The 16,595-nt window shown below is 39.3% G+C and overlaps 1 long non-coding RNA gene across 1 annotated transcript in view; it reads right to left on the minus strand.

The window, feature by feature from the left end:
• Positions 1 to 6,083: 6,083 nt before the first annotated feature.
• Positions 6,084 to 16,595, minus strand: part of LOC308056842 — a 67,431-nt gene continuing 56,919 nt past the window's right edge. The window contains exon 2 of the long non-coding RNA XR_013924991.1: positions 6,084 to 7,186. This is a non-coding gene — a long non-coding RNA (uncharacterized lncRNA). The remainder of the gene's footprint in view (positions 7,187 to 16,595) is intronic.

Genomic DNA, 16,595 nt, shown 5'->3' on the forward strand with positions numbered 1-16,595 from the left:
CACTGCTGACTGCTGGAATTTCTCTTGGTAACATAGCTTATTAAAAAAAGAGGAGGGATCAACAGTGGGAATCAGAGCAGCTGCAACACAAATCACTGTGGAAGAGTGCAAAAGGAGACTCACGTGCTAAACTTGGGTTTACATCACAGTCTCTGATTCCTTTTACTCTGTGGGGTTTTAGTCAGTCTGAATTATTAGTAAAGCTATACGGAAGTCTGCAGCACTGAGCAAAGAGGGTCCTGTATTTAATGATGACATTTTTATTTTTCCTTAGAAGCTGCAGTAGGTAGTATTTTTGAAAGCAAGGTCTGATGCAATACAATGTAAAGGCTGCCCTGAACCAGCATCCCTGAAGTTGTATCAATTAGATGAGAAAGCTTGAGGAAACATAAAATAGAAGAGTACTTTCTTCAGAAGAGATAGTAGAAGAAACTAAAGTAATTGGTGTATATATCTTTTTTTAACCTGTGTTTCCAAAATGCCCAAACTTACAATGTGGATTTGTTAGCTAATTTGACATACTCTGTGGAGCAGCTCTTCAGAGACTGCTAAGTGCTCTGAAAATCTCTCTGGAAAATCAGGACACTTTAAGATACCAGCCATCATCAAGAACATCTCATAAGTATGTGTACAGATATACATGCAAACTGGAAAACATACGTAACTCCCCATATATATATAAAAGGCAATATTTTATGTACATAAATATATAGTTACTGAAATTCGTATGTGTTCAAGACCACTATTGTGTTGTTTTCCATGGAAAGTCAGCAAAAATAGTTAACTAATAAATGCTAATATGTTACAGCTATCTACAAGAAGCAAGTACTAGTGTCAACTAATCTCTGGCAAATAAAAAAACACATTACAGGGGCTTTCACAATATTTCTCCAATTGTAGACATAAGAAATTTTCCAGTTTTTAACAATAAGTTCTAATTATATGGACAGATAAGCATTTTCTACCAATTTATGAGAAAACAGACCTGCAGCTTTTTAAATGTATATAAAATTAAATGGAATCTATAGTCTGGACATTCCACACCACTAAATGAGCAGGACAGTAAAATCTGGCACCAGGACAAAAGGCAAAAGGAAATTGTTGCTCGTCATTGTGGGGAAAAAGAAAATGTGTGTGCACCAAAGTCATTAGGAGAACACACTGTTATTACACTTTGCCTAAGGTTCTGCAGAGCAGTATCTTCGGTAATACCTGTCATGCCAAAAATCACCTCCTAAGTTGTGGACATCCCCACACAAACTAAAATTTTGTACAAGACTTGTCCTTCTGGCCCAGTAACCTGTCTACAATGGTAACTCATAACACCATATGCTACAGGAAAATGTGTCAGAGTCCACTAGTATGCAGATATGGGATAATCTGTTTCTCCAGATATACAGTTGTAGAGCCAGAAGGGCAAGCACTACAAGAATATCTCCTGTAAATTACCCATTCGAAAATCAGACTTTGGGAGACTGGATGTTTACCATTTGGATTCCAAATCTTTGCTTCTCTTCTTGTAACATTGCTGGAAAGGACATTGCCTGATTTTGCAGTGTTGCAAGGTGTCATTGCATAAAGCTACAGTGAAGCAACTACACTTTTTTCCCTGTTCTTGCTTTCACTACCCTTGCAGACTGTACAGAGCAATGGTTTAAGGTGACTTGTACACTAACATATGAAGAACAGTGTATTTTCTCTCCCTCAACTGTTTTTTTTCTATTTGAAATTCTCCACAATCTACTTTTTTTACTGTGTGTATTCAGCCCATTCTCCTTGTTCCATTTCAAACATCTGCCTTAGAATATAAAACCCCTTCGTAATCAAGTGAAAACAATACTGTAAAGCTACATACTTTGATTTTTTGCAACTTTCTTCACACTTCAATAGCATGATTCAATAGCATTATGCAATGCTGGGCTGCAAAAGAACAGAGATGACATTGAAGACTCAGGCTGTCTTGGAAATTATTAGTATTTCTATTGATTTTGTTAGCATAAAAATTACCCAGCTAAATAAGATGCAAGCCAACATTTTTCCAATAATGAACCTCATTATTTCACACTACTATAAATATTAATTCTACACCATTGCTAAAATATTTTGCTGATGTCATTCAGAATATACTAACACAGATTTATTAAGACCAACATGAGTTAAACTTAAACCCTCTGGTCTTGTAATATGCATAACAAAGCCCAGAGTAGGAGATGCATCGTTTACACAAATCATAAAACTAACATACATCATCTGCTGACTTAGTGGCAGTGTTGAGAAGTGTCAGGGTGGTCCCAGGCCGCTTGCCTCTCAGACACACAGCTACCAAAGGGTCAATTCACTGTGAAACAGGCTCCTGATTTTTGTAGTCCAGGCATGTATCCTCTAGCAAATTTAGTGAAGGAAACAGGTTATAAGCATTGTTCATGTTTTTTGAAAAACAAACCACAAGAGAAAAACAAAAACCAACCAGGAGATTCTAATAGTCATTGAACCAAAAAAGACATTAAAAAGAGAGGTAAAGAAAATCAAATAGCCTTGTATAGACAGAAGACTTATCTTGTGTCACTGTGTAGGTGATACACAATATTGCAATCATGCTATCAAGAGATTATTGACTATTCCTGAGGGAATAATGAACTAAGACATCTGTAAATGATTAATTTACAAATTTATACCATTGTGATCTCAAAAAAATCTTTTGAAGAGTCACAAATTATCCCTGTCATTATAATATAAGGCAGTATGATATTCTTTTTTCCAGAGAATTTACCATGTAGTTACCATTAAAAAAATTGCTCATGAAATTCAATGGAAACTGAGCAAACAGCAATATGAACAAGGCAAAAGAAAGAAATAGTGTGAAAGCACAGGCATTTTGTAGAAAACAGTCAAATATAAGAAAAATATATTACAAATTGCTGTGTCGTTTGTTCCAAGAAAAAATATTTCATTACTTCAGTACCTTCCACCCCTTTAAGGAGTTGCCACTGAACAGGGGAGAAAAAAAAAAAATGTTGGAATTATAAGTGCATTTGTACAAAAGTATGAAATCATGAAAAATCTCCCATGAAAATTAAAATCCACTAGCCAGAATTTGCCCCATACACTCCACCAGTTTCACAGGAAATCAGTAACTCTACCTGAAAAATGTGTCTAGCATTTACTGATGTAATCAAGTGTGAAAATGTTGGCCTTTTGTGTCAGTTTGACTGAATTATATTAAGAATACAACTCGTACTGAGTTATTAAGAATTTTCCTAATTTCAGGAAAATTGCGGGAGCAAAATAGACAAAAGCTAACAGGACTTTTAATAAAAATTACAGCAAAGAACGATGCCTTTTTTATCAAGCAATGTGCCTATATTATTTTTCTTTGGCCCTTTCACAAGGAAGTTCTGTGGGTTTCACCTTCTTTCTACTCATATATGAATATTTCCATTTTTCAGAGTTATTAACATATTTGCCCTTCTTTACCCCTTTCCCAGACTCTAAGCACCTTTTACATCCTGTTTCTTTCTTAAAAGGAATAAGATGGGAGGGAAAGGAATTAATTCCTCAATTTCTGAGATGCTATAACAGAAGAAATGTTATTCTGCTAAGCTACAATTAATCAAAGTTAATAATACAAACTCTTAAAATGCAGTGTTGCTATGACAGTGTGCTCATGTTTATTGAATTTCAGCTAAAGTATAGGCTTAAGATCTGCCCAAGGAAGTCTTTTCTTTTAATATTTTAATTTCAGGGCAAATGAAGCATGCAGTTTCCAAGCAGTAAGAAACCAAAAATCATCTCTATTTGCTCTGTTACAACATAAGAATATATTTCTCTTCCCAGAAAACTAATATTTTCTTAGAACAATGTGGGAGCTTCTTTAATGAACAAATATATTTCAGGATTATCATAGAATCAGAGCCTGTCTGGGGTTTGAAAGTACCCATAAGGATCATCAAGTCCAATTCAATGCCTTCTGAATTTAATTCACTGAGTTGTGGGTGGTTTTTTTCTCATTTCTTGGTTGCATTACAAACTTTTCTTTTTGGCCATAAGTCTAGAAACATAAGTTCAAGAGGGGGCCTGCAAATCAGGACCATAAAGTGGCAATCAGTTAGCTGAAAGGAATGTGCTCGAGCTTGTAGGCCACAAGCCCTGGGAGGACAAGGAATGTGAATAGATAACAATCAACAGGGCGAGTCACGCTGAGAGAAGATAAGGGAATGAGGAAGGGATGGCGCCAAGGAAAGGTAACACCTTGCTGTTAATTGCTGGCAGTTAACCACCAATCGGGGATCGCCTAGTATGCAAGGCTTAGCTTCAAGAACCAATCTGTTCAAAACGCGCAGCTTCTGAAAGTGTATATAAACTGGTGCTTCTGTACAATAAGTTGACATTTGCTTGCATCAAGCTGCGGCCCGTCTCTTCATTCGCAGCAAACTGGTGGCCCCGACGTGATGCGTTTAAGGATCCGACGTGAAGGGCTCTCGAATCGCCTGACTGAGCGACTTGCAGCGAGTCCCACGGAACTCTGAATGGAGCGCTGGCAGGGAGCGGGAGCCGGCCTGAAACCCCTCCGGAGCTGCGGTGAGCTGTGGGAAATCCGTCACGGGGAATCGGGCTTCGTCCCCAGAAAGAGACGTATATGGACTCATGAAGGGTCTTCTAGTCAGATCAGGGAGTCCGTGCCTCAGTCTCCTCAAATGGTGACCCCTGTGGTGGTGTCCCGAAGCCTTGGAAGAATAAGGACGGAAAAAAGAGCTCGTGGAAGAGGGCTGCGTTCCGGAGGAGGCGGCTTGGCTGAACGATCGTCTGGCTGGCTGGACCAGGCGGACAACCTGCATCGAGACAGGTGAGCAGCCAAGAAACTTTAGAGACTTTGAAAGAAATGGAAGTGTGTACAGACAGCAGCGGATTGTACGATGCTGCCGCGGAGGGGAGCTCCGTGTCGGGAATGCATTTAGCACCTTGGTCGCAAATTCTGACTACTCTTTGCCAAGTGTGGACTAATTCTACTAACGGTGCTAAACCAGAGGAGGCTGTAAATTCCGCCAACAGTGTAAGCACTGAACTAGAGGAGGCTGTAAATTCCACCAACAGCGCGACTCTTCTCAACACACTGTCAACGACGGCGATTCTGTCCACGCCTCCTCTGCCCCCAAAGCTTCTGTCACTGATTGCAGCGACCCTCACAGCACAGGACCAAGCACGGGAACAGGACAACTCGGAAAATGATTTCATTGACACTGATAAACCTTTTGATCCAGGTCCTATAGACCTGGAAAAGGAGCTAGACCTTTCCCCCACCCCCTCGTCTCTCCCGATGCGTTGTTTCTATTTTTGGAAGGGTGAAAGGGGGTCTGAGGGATTTGTGGCAGAAATGCAAGTGGGAAACACTTAAGTGATGGGTTTTGGGAGTCGCTATGGCATGTTCAGTATTTTGTCAGCCAAATCAACCTGCAGAGTGGCAGCCTGTGCAATACGAGGCTGTTAAAGAGTTAAGCAAAGCCGTGCGGGAAGGGAGGATTCATAATACATTTGCTGTGTCCCTTCTTGGAGTGATGGCAGAGCCTTATACACTCACACTGCATGATTGGAAGTTATTGCTTTGTATGGTACTAACTGATACAGTATATGATGTGGTTATCTGATTTTTGTGAGCTATGTGTAGTGGCCTTGACTGAAAATCTTAATCGGGGAATTGCTGTTAACTATTGAGCAGTTGGCGGCAGAAAATAATTGTGCCGATTCTGTGACTCAGGCAAGGTATCCCAGGGACAACTGTTTGCAAATGAATGAGATGGCTATTAAGGCAGTCATGATGCGGGAGTCTTGCCACAGTCTTGCAGGGTCCTAGAGAGTCACTAACTTTAATACTAACTTGATTGATTGGCTTCAGAATATTTTGCAACAAGTCGAACATAAGGAAGCTCAAGGGTTGCTTTTAAAACAACTAGCTGTGATAATGCCAATGAAAATTGTAAACGGGCAACTTTCACAATCGCAACCCCAACATGTGTCAAATGATTGTAACGCAGAACTCACAGCAGACTGTAATTCTCAGGCTGAGTTCTGGAATGCAGCATAACACATTTTCGCTTCTCTAATCTCTTCTGTAAGAATAGTACACGCTCTTAACTTGCTTAGTAAATTAGGCTGCTAGCTTGCTAAACAAAGTAATACTACAAATACTATTCTTTTTTTTTTCTGGCTTATTAACAGATGTTGATTCTGTCCGTCATACGTTGCTACAGAACCGAGTTGCTATTGATTTTTATCATTAGCACAGGGACACAAGTGTGAAGACTTTGATAGGATGTGTTACGTGAATCTGAGTGACCACTTGATTACAAAAGTATACAAAACTTAAAAGCCTTAAAACAAAGATCTGCAGCAGAGCCAGGGGCGGGGGATGCCTTTGGTCTCTGCTCACGGCTGGGAAACTTTGGGCCATGACTCAAAAGTATTACAGGATTTATTATAATTATCTTTAACCACCTTATTGATGTTTGCCTTATGTCTCCCATACTTGTTTTTTTCCTGTATTCAGTGTTTACCTGATTGTAACATAAATCAGGTCATGGTCACCCAGCTACACACCCCGTTCACCTCGTCGCAATTAACAAGCAAAAAAGAGGATAGAGAATGTCTGAAGAGAGAGATAGGAGAGGAAGCTGGAGAATATTTGACCTAACAAGAGATGAGAGAACAGCTGGGTATTGTGAAGGAGAATAGGAAAGATAAACATGGTTATCTAGTGTTTAATAGGTGTCTGCATGCTTGTGGAGATACATAGCTATGTAACTACATGAATGATTCCTGCCCTGAGCCTGGTGGAGCATACAGCTGCAGTTTGTGTCCGGGATCAGAGATGTAAATAGGGGCTTCTCTGTTATGGTAAAGTGTCTCTCTTTGCATAAAAAAAAAGAGGGAATGAAGGGAACGACCCCAGAGGTATGTTCAGAGAAAGCATGCTATGTTTGGAACTTTTTGACTGAACCAGTTCTTGTTTGGTGTGCCCTTCCACCTATGTATAATGTCAATCCAAAAGAAGATGATATTGTTTACACTTTGAATGTCGATAATTGTTTTTATGTAGATGCTAATGTAGTAGGAGGCTATGATGGGAACGTATTGCAGCGGTTCTTCTCTTACACAGAGTAACAGCAGGGAAAGCATTAAAGAGTTAAATCACCTTGTTTGTTAGGCAGTTAATGTGAGTCAAAATTGCCACTGCTTTTTGTTGTTGGTTCAAGGACATGGCTGTGAGGATTTTGATGGTATGTGCTGCATGGATTTTAGGCGCCCCATTGCAGCAACATGTTATCAAAATCTGATAAAATGTCAGCCATTTTGGCATCCATTCACTCAATTGGCAGTATTGTTTGTTTCCCATTACCTTGGTTGCTGTCATGTTTGCAAGGGCCCTGCAGAACATAACAAATCTGGTACTGACGTGCGGAATTAGACTCTATAACTCGAAAGTTATAAAGTAGGTATGTTTATTGCGCGCAGATGCACGGGGGATCGCTCCTCCACAAGCGTGCATGCCCGAAGTGACGAACCATCCCACATTTATACAATGAAACAAATGAATATTCAATTAGCGCCTATACATATTTGTTACCTAAACCCCGCTTTGTATGTTAATTAGCTTATCAGTCCGTTTGCTGGAATGTGGTGGTCTTGCAGGTTTGTAGGTGATTCATGTTCTTGTGACCATCTGATCTTCTTCAGCAAGGAAAGGTGATTCATGTCCTTGTGACCATCCAATCTTCTTAGCACTCCCTCCCTCTAGATAGCATTGGAATGTCTCTCATCTTCTCTCATTCTCTTTTAAATAGCCCCTTTTGTTAGAGAAAGAAGGGCAGGCGTCTCCCCGTCTCCCCTTTGTTAGAGGAAGAGGGGCAGGTGTCTCCTCAAAAACTGTAGTTGTCTCCTCAGAGCTGTGTGCCTATGTGACCAGACACCGCACCCATGACTAGTCACCATACCCACATTCCTTGAGCAGACATATACAATCACAGTCGGTGTTAAGCGTCCCCATTTCACACTATTTCTCCATATCAGTACTAGCTGTTCAAAAACAAAAAGGGAGAATTGTTAAATTGTACAGAATAGATATAGTGGGTTGTTTTGACCTTGATGTGCAGTTTTGGCCTTGCTTTGACGAAGTGCAGCTGTGATCCTGCAGCAAAGAGGTAAATAATTTTGAGGAAGTATGAGAACAAACTAGGATGAGACAGAAACAAAGGAGGAATGTGATCTCGCCTCTAGAAGACAAGGAAACAGCAGGAACAGTAGGGAGTAGCCTATAGTGAACAGCACTAAGGAAAGTGTTTTTTGAATTTGACTGATCACTCTAACTCTATTCATGAGCAGCTCCTTGAGTTAAGAAAACATGTACAGGCCATAACGATTGAGAACGGGTTAACAAGACTGGCTTTCAAGCCTTGGGTTAGGGGGCTGGTTACAAAATATAATCAAAGGAGCATTGATGGTATTGACAGTATTGTTGGTTTTAGTATTATGTGTTCCTTGTTTGTTTCAATGCTTACAACGAGAATGCATGTTGGATTGCTCAAAAACAAGAAGGGGGAGATGCAGGAGGGGGCCTGCAAATCAGGACCATAAAGTGGCAATCAGTTAGCTGAAAGGAATGTGCTCGAGCTTGTAGGCCACAAGCCCTGGGAGGACAAGGAATGTGAATAGATAACAATCAACAGGGCGAGTCACGCTGAGAGAAGATAAGGGAATGAGGAAGGGATGGCGCCAAGGAAAGGTTACACCTTGCTGTTAATTGCTGGCAGTTAACCACCAATCAGGGATTGCCTAGGATGCAAGGCTTAGCTTCAAGAACCAATCTGTTCAAAACGCGCAGCTTCTGAAAGTGTATATAAACTGGTGCTTCTGTACAATACATTGACATTTGCTTGCATCAAGCTGTGGCCCGTCTCTTCGCCGCACATAAGACAATAAAAAATGGGAAGCTAAGATTTTCAGACATGCATTTCTTTCCATATACTTGGGATAAATCACAACACTCAAAAGTTCTAAGGCATCTGAAACACAGTGCATTTTGTAGGTGGTGTTCCACCTGCCAATGTTCCCTCTGCTCCTTTCTACCAAACCACTTCTCCATGTATTAGCTAACATGTGTCTTCAAGGCTGCTAACTCTGGAGGGAGAGGAGTGACCTCTACTCTGTACTTGCATTCCACATATCCTACCAAGGTTCTCATGGCTCATAAACAACTACTGCAAATTTAAACATCCATAACAGTGTATAGAAATAAAATAAATCTTACAGCCATTCTATCCTTTTCAGCTAAGTATAGCTGAAATTTGACAGGTGAAATACTTCTTGGTCCCTCTGTAGCTGTGCTTTCTCTTTGTACTTGAAGTCCATCTGCTGAAAATGGAATTTGTTTGCATGAAAATATAACTTAATCAAATTATAAACCTTTAAACATACACCTTGGGGTGTAAATGGCACAGCTACAGGGAAGCAGTCAACTCAGACTTTTTTAGTCAGCATGAGCATCTTCAGCACCCATGAGACAGTGTGGAAGAGCATTGTCTCCCTTGGTTTCATAAATTGTAGGCAAACCTGTTGTTTTGCACTTTAAACTGGACCTGGCTATACAGAAGGATTTTGGGTTTGGGGTTTTTTTTTGTTTGTTTGTTTTTTTCCAGGTGCCACCAAAGGGACAGCTTCCCCTGTTCAACATTTTTACCACTTATGTAGTTAAACCATTTTGCATCACTTCATGCTAGTACCAGCTAAATTCTCTGAGTTTTTTTCTGACTGAAAGAAAGTTTAAACCTCTTTTTGTTGGGTCAAGATAGAAAAAAATAACATGCTGAGGTAAGAATTACACCCACAGTCACTCATAATACAAGGAACTTGCAGAGGGGACACCCCCACGTCAGCGGTGGAAAAGTGCTGGTGGTTCCTTGGGGTTTTTTTGATTACCCAGTCCAAAGAGTGGCTTTGCTGGCAGGCCCTCTGCCCTCTGTCCCTGCAGGATAAGACACATGGAGCTGCTCTTTGGGCAGCAGAAGCTGGATGACAGTCCACATGGAAAGGGGCTGGGTTTGTGTGAAAGTTTGCACTCTTCTACAGTTATAGTTCATTATGCTAAATAACTGCTTCTGGAAAGAAAAGAGACCTATTTACACAGCCTTCATCAAAATACAAGGTGCAACAATACTTTCTCACATAGAGGAGCCCGTTGCCCTCTTGCACCCAATATAATATAATTTTATTTTCAGCTGACTAAAACGATGCATTGCTTTATATAAAAAATTAAAAAATAAAAAAGCATGACTACAAGTGAGAGAAGAAAAATCCTTCAAGGAGAGGCTTGGAGAAATAGTTCTGAACAACCAAGCATAATTATTCCCAGGCACACCATGGAGAGCATTGTCTTGCATTATCTCTGAGAAAGCACTGCATTGAAAATATTCTGTGCCTTTACCTTTCATAGGTTCTGCTCTGGTTCCCAAAGTGAATAAATTAAAGGGGACAGGCAAACAAAAATCAGAGGAAAATGTAAACTTCCTAAATTCTAAAAAAAATAGTGATGTGGCTTTTTCATGTGTTTGTTATACTGTTTGGAGAGATTGTTCCAGCTTAAAATTATTCAATGCTGACATTAATTTTGCTTCAGGCCCCCAAATAAATAAAGCTACCTATCTATAGGATTCCAAAGAAGAAAAATTTACAAGCACACTGTTTCACAAACATGCTGTTCCATCTATCAGCTTCAGAAAAAGTATGTTCAAGATTAGAGATGTGTTGGTCATTTACAGTATATTCAGTGATTTCCATACAAACTCTGCCTTTAAAAATTGTCACCCTTAACTCCAGGACTCTGAGCTGTCACTGTTTCTTTTTACTCCAAAGAAAGATCTAGGCTTTCAGAGACCATGGAAAACCAACCGTTTATATAATTTGGGAGTGAATGAGATGTACTATTTTCTTTTGGTCTTATGAAAGACAATAGATATCTTAATTGATTTCAAGTCACAGAGGATCAGTGACATAAGAAAAAACATTGCAAGAAAATTGAGGAGAAATGCATGCATTTCGTAATGAGAGAACACATTACTCCTTAAGCCAACATCTACATACACTGAGACATTTCAGTGAAGAAATAAACAAGTTGGAAGACTTTGAGAACCAGCAGATGAGCATAACTGGTTTTTTCTATTTACGGATTTTTCTTGCCACTTGCATTAAAGTCATTGCTAGCGACTTTTGGAATTTAGTTTCATTGTACAGTTCAGTTATGATAAGTTTGCTAACAGAATCAACACCAGTAGCAAAGCATAAGAAACCAGAATAGAATAAAAATAGGTTGGGTAAAGTTTAAATAAATTACGGTCACAAATTCACTGGTCCCAATGAAGAAAACATTTTCAGGTTATTTAGTGATTTATTGATTTTTGAGAAACCATGGAGGCCATGTAAGATTTCAAAGGGTTGAAAAAGTGCAGATAAAGTGCCTATCAGTATTAATGGATGTAAGAGGGAAAGGCAAGCCAAGGAATTTTGATTTTACTTGCGTTCCTGGAAAATGCTTGAAAGAAATAATAGAACATAAACTTGATTTCAAACAAAGCAATTAGAAGGGAACAAAGATATGAATAACATACATTTGTGCATTTGCCAAAAACAAATTTTCTCAAATCAGACTAATTTTTTTCTATGATAGAGGATATGCTTCATAGATAGAGGAGAAAATATAAGTGTTAACTGTTACCTTCACTAAAGCTCTTGACACAAGCTTTTTCTAGGAACACACAAGAAAATCACGATTAATATGGAGCTACTGTAGGACTGGAAATAGTAGATGAAAAAGGTACTTATTGATGATGCACTTTTAAATGTGAAGGAAGAATTAAATGTTCTGCAGGTCTGATATTACTCAATTTTTATTTAAATTTTGTTTATTAAATTCTGAGTTCAGAAAGACTACACACACACACAACAAAACAATTACAAATGATCTTGAAAAACTGGAGAACAGATCTGATGGAAAAAGACTAACATGAAGTTTATACCTGGACAACAACAATCAAATCTGCAGCTGCCAAATGGGGAAGAACTGATTAAGCAGATCTGCTGAAGAAAAAGACACAAGAATTACATTAAATTGCAAATTGAACAATAGATCAACAATGATGAGCTGTTTCAAAAAAGGCAAATATTAAGGGAAGATATATATAAAGAGGAGTATAGTGTACAATAAGATGTGTAAGGCAGTCTTTCCACTCTATTCAGAAATGACAGGGTTTCAGCCAGAGCACAGAGTCCACAGAAGACACTTATCAAATGGAGAGGATCCAGAGAAAACTAGTGGCATTTCTAGAAAACATATGGTAGTAGAACATGCTAAAGGAAGTAGAAAAGTTTGGTTTACAGAAGCAAAAAGGAAAGGTATATATTTCTAAATGAAAATATACTAAAAGTAGCTATAAGAGAAAGAAGGATACAAAACTGCTCACTTTGTTATGGAGACAAGAAGTAATGGGCTTGGATTGAAATGGAAGATTAAAAGTTGACATGAAGGAAAACTTTTAGTAATAAGCGATATTAAAGCACAGGGCTAAGGTTGTGAGATCTGCAAGGTATATCAGCAGGGTTGCAGGATCCTGTCCTGGACCTGCTTTGCAGATAAAGATGAACTAAAGCACCTCTCAAGGTCTTTTCCAAAACTGTTTTTCTGATTCTACGATGAAACACACATGAAAGCTTCAGCAGCAGATATATCTCAAGTAATAGGCAGCACAGGCATTTCTAAACAGATATATCACTGGAGTTCTCCCACTCAAAAGTGTTGATGTGCTTCTGTGCACATAGAGCAAACAGTGATTAGGGCAGCCTCTGATGATTTTAAACTGTGAGCCAAAGTACTTTGGAGCCATATCCTTTGCCATCATAAAAATAATGGTGGAGACCTGAGCTGATAACCATTCTCACAGAGATGGTGAAATGGCCGGGCCTCAAACCATCCATACCAAAAAGTTTATGACATAAAATAACCCAGATACATCTTACTGACTGAGATTGCCTTTAGCTGCATTTGTCTGGACATGCTCCTGGGGGCAATAGTAAATAATCCCACACTGGCAGTGGACAACGATAAAATGTTTATTCTCATACTGCTGGAATTTTGAGCTCCCTTAAATGCTGGTGCTTGTGAGGGCTTGGTTGAAAACCCTGCTAGGAGTTGACATAACTGCCTTTCAGGAATTTTATTCTTGCCCCTCCACAGCCTTTTGTCCAATTGCTTTTTCACCTTATCATTTATGTGAGGATTTACAGGATACCATCCTGTCATTTTCTGTGTCTGTAAGTACAGTAATACTACTGTTAATGAAAACAACAACAACAAAAGAACAATACAAAACCTAATGGAAAAAGACCTGAAGTGATAAGAAAGTGACAACATCCTCTGTTCTTGGAAATGCCCATTTGTCTGGGACACAGTGGGGTTTCCATTGCCTCAGATATATTCTTCATTGTCTACTATTAACCTGAATAGAGAATCCTTAACAAGTTTTAGAAAGGAACTTTTTTCCTTATACCTAAGTCATTACAATACAAAAAGCACTACTAGGTGCTGTACAGAGAAGCACATAGAAAAAGATTCCTGGTTTCATTAGTCTATACATTCTTTGAACACTTCCCACCCAAATGTGAACATGCGTTTTTACAAATATAGCTGGACTTAAAAAAAAAAAAAAAAAAAACAAACTGTACTTTCTCTGAAGCAACGGAATAAGGAAACTTATTTCATGAAGCTGAGCCTCTGACTTTCAGGTTTGTGAAAGAAAACCTGAAAACAAGTGCGAAGGCCTTCTTTCACCAGTACCCCAGGGCTCTAAAAAAATATCTCAACCTTTTTTTTTACTTTACATGTTATTATTTTTATATGTCCTAGGATCAACAATATGTCAGATGGGAAATACAAAGAACAGATTTGTAGGATTTGCAGAAAAAAAAGGAACAACAGAGAGACAAGCTTGAGATAGCACCAGGTTGTGAATTCTTCATCTTCTATTTCTTCCCTAGCAGTTTACGGTCTCCAATTTACCAAGAAAATCTACAAATTCCATTCAGGCACCACCAGTATATTAAAGGCAGATGCACTACGCAAGTCATACCTGCTGCCAGCAACATGTATCGGTGGACACTGCACTAAGGGACAGGCCTATGATCCCATCTCTTCCTCCCTGTGTTCCAGAGAGATTAATAGGAACAAGGAAGTAAAATGGCTTTACTTGTGCCCATGTCTTATGCAGTAAGACTATATACATAAAGCACAAAGAATAAAATGGCAATTTCTAAACATGTAACAGGTGTTGACCCAGCATTTTCAGGGAGGTGCCACAACCTTGTAAGTGCTGAACCATCATATATTAAAAGACAATCTGAAGGTCGAAGGCCCAAGACATCGACCTTGAGATAAACATTAGGCAAAACCCCCTGCTAATAGTATAAGCAGACCAAACAGCAGCTTTCAGTCCTGCAAGATCTCTGCTACAACTTTCATATCATTGCAAGGACCATGAAGTACAATTATTTAAAATACTGCTTTGCAAGTTTTAAGAACCAGAATTTGTTCAAACACTGATAGGAGAAAAAATTGCAGATGGATTATTTGTGGATATCATTTGACCAGATCTATTTCTAAGCAACTTTTTCCCATTAAAATGTCTGTTAAGTAGTAAAGCTTCTATTCATATTTCATAAATGCACTGCCAGCTTTAGCTACAATTTCTGCAAATACACTTGTTCGAAATATAGCTCAATGTACAGTGGGAAACTGATTTAATTTTGATATTTGGATGCTTAGAAGTGCTGGGACACCCAGAAGTGATGTTTCTATTTAATGAACAACTGCTGGGCACTAACAGTATTGAGCATTCCCTAGCCTCAACCATTTGCGTCAATCTCAGCCAAATGTTTTAAGTTACTAAACTATTATGGCATATCAATTATTAATTTTATAATGAGAATTTTATAAGTAATTTTAGGTATAAGGATTAGAAGGCTGAGTAGTTTGGGCAACTTTCCCACAAGGAAAACATCTGAGTTTCCAAGCACCTTATTTTAGCTTGATTAGTGTTTTCTGAAATATGGCAAAATGCCTGTGACTGCTCTATTTTTATCAGGATTTTTACTTCTAACTGTATTTGGTTTCATATATTCTTATGAGATTCATTCTTCCAAGGAGGATAGTTTCTAGCCCAGGGATAACGTTATTGCAGGGATAGCAATTTTAATTTTTATTGCAACATTTGAGGAAAATCATATTATTGATCCTCCCGATCAATTGAACATGACATCCTCTGTCCTCCCTTCAAACACAGCCACCCACAGGCACACTGTGCCCTCAGCACTCTTCAGTTCTCTCCACTCCCACACATCACAGCCTCTCATTGCAGAGAAAAGCTCAGAGCTCCTGCTCTGCTGAACAAGTTCATCTCAATGGTTCCAGAGTTCTTGCCTGGGGAACTGATTTCTCATCATCCCTGCTAGGCAAATCTCTGTGCACAGATCAGCACATTGCTCTGCTAGCACAGAAACCCTGCAAATGTGTAAGGAGAGATACTGCTCTTTCCTTAGCAGACTGGCTTCCCTGGAGACTTGACCCATGCAGACAGGCTGAGTATTTACCTCATCTCAGTCTAACCTACATCACTCAAGAACCCCTCCAAAACTGCCCAGAATCACTGGCCATCCCCTATCCAGTTCAGCTTCCCCATGTCTCTGCACAAACTAAGGAGAAAAGGAGACTCAGCAGCAAACAACTTACGTTTCAAGAGGAAATACAGCACTGGAGTGCTCTGCACACTGATGCTTAGCCCTGTTGTAGCTAAGGGAGCAGTAAAATCCTAATTATATCATTTGGTTAGTGGCTAAGTAACCAGAAACACTGTTCAGCCAAGGCTAAATGAGAAGCTTCACATTCAATAATACAGTAAGCTACATAGTGGTTCACCTTTTCATTTGCTTACAGCAAGCACTAAAAGACTATCAGAAAACGCATAAATGCAAATTGGCAACAGGACATAAACTTTCATTCTCCACAGTAAAATACGTGTCCTGAAAGATCTTTGTCTTAGCATTATTATTCCAGGTTGCTGTCAAATGTTCATTTCACCACGTTCCCTCCAGTTTCTCTCAAGCCAGATGCCACAGTGAGGATTGGTCACTGTTGCATGACTGCAGTAACATAGATGAATTTCTGTCTCCAGAAAGGGCATTGCTGACTTCCCCTGAAAGGCTAATGAATCCTTACTCCCACCATGGAGTCAGGGCTGTGACATAGCCCTAATGTTCCTCCTGCAGGGTTCCCCCAATGCCAGCGGGGACTGCTGCTAGCTGCTCTAGTTTTCAGATGAGGTTGGGACTCCCAGAGTACTGGTAGTGCAATATTTCTATTTCAAGTCCCATGGTAGCAGATGCTTTTTTTAATATCCAGCCAATGGTGTTTAATTATGTGGCAATCTTTTATTTTCTTTTTGAAAAGGCAAGGTTTTAACCTTCCTGACTGTGAGTTATACATATAACTCAGGTACATCCTAAAA

This window comes from Falco punctatus, assembly GCF_963210335.1.
Source record: "Falco punctatus genome assembly, chromosome: Z".
In the NCBI taxonomy this organism is placed as follows: Eukaryota; Metazoa; Chordata; class Aves; order Falconiformes; family Falconidae; genus Falco; species Falco punctatus.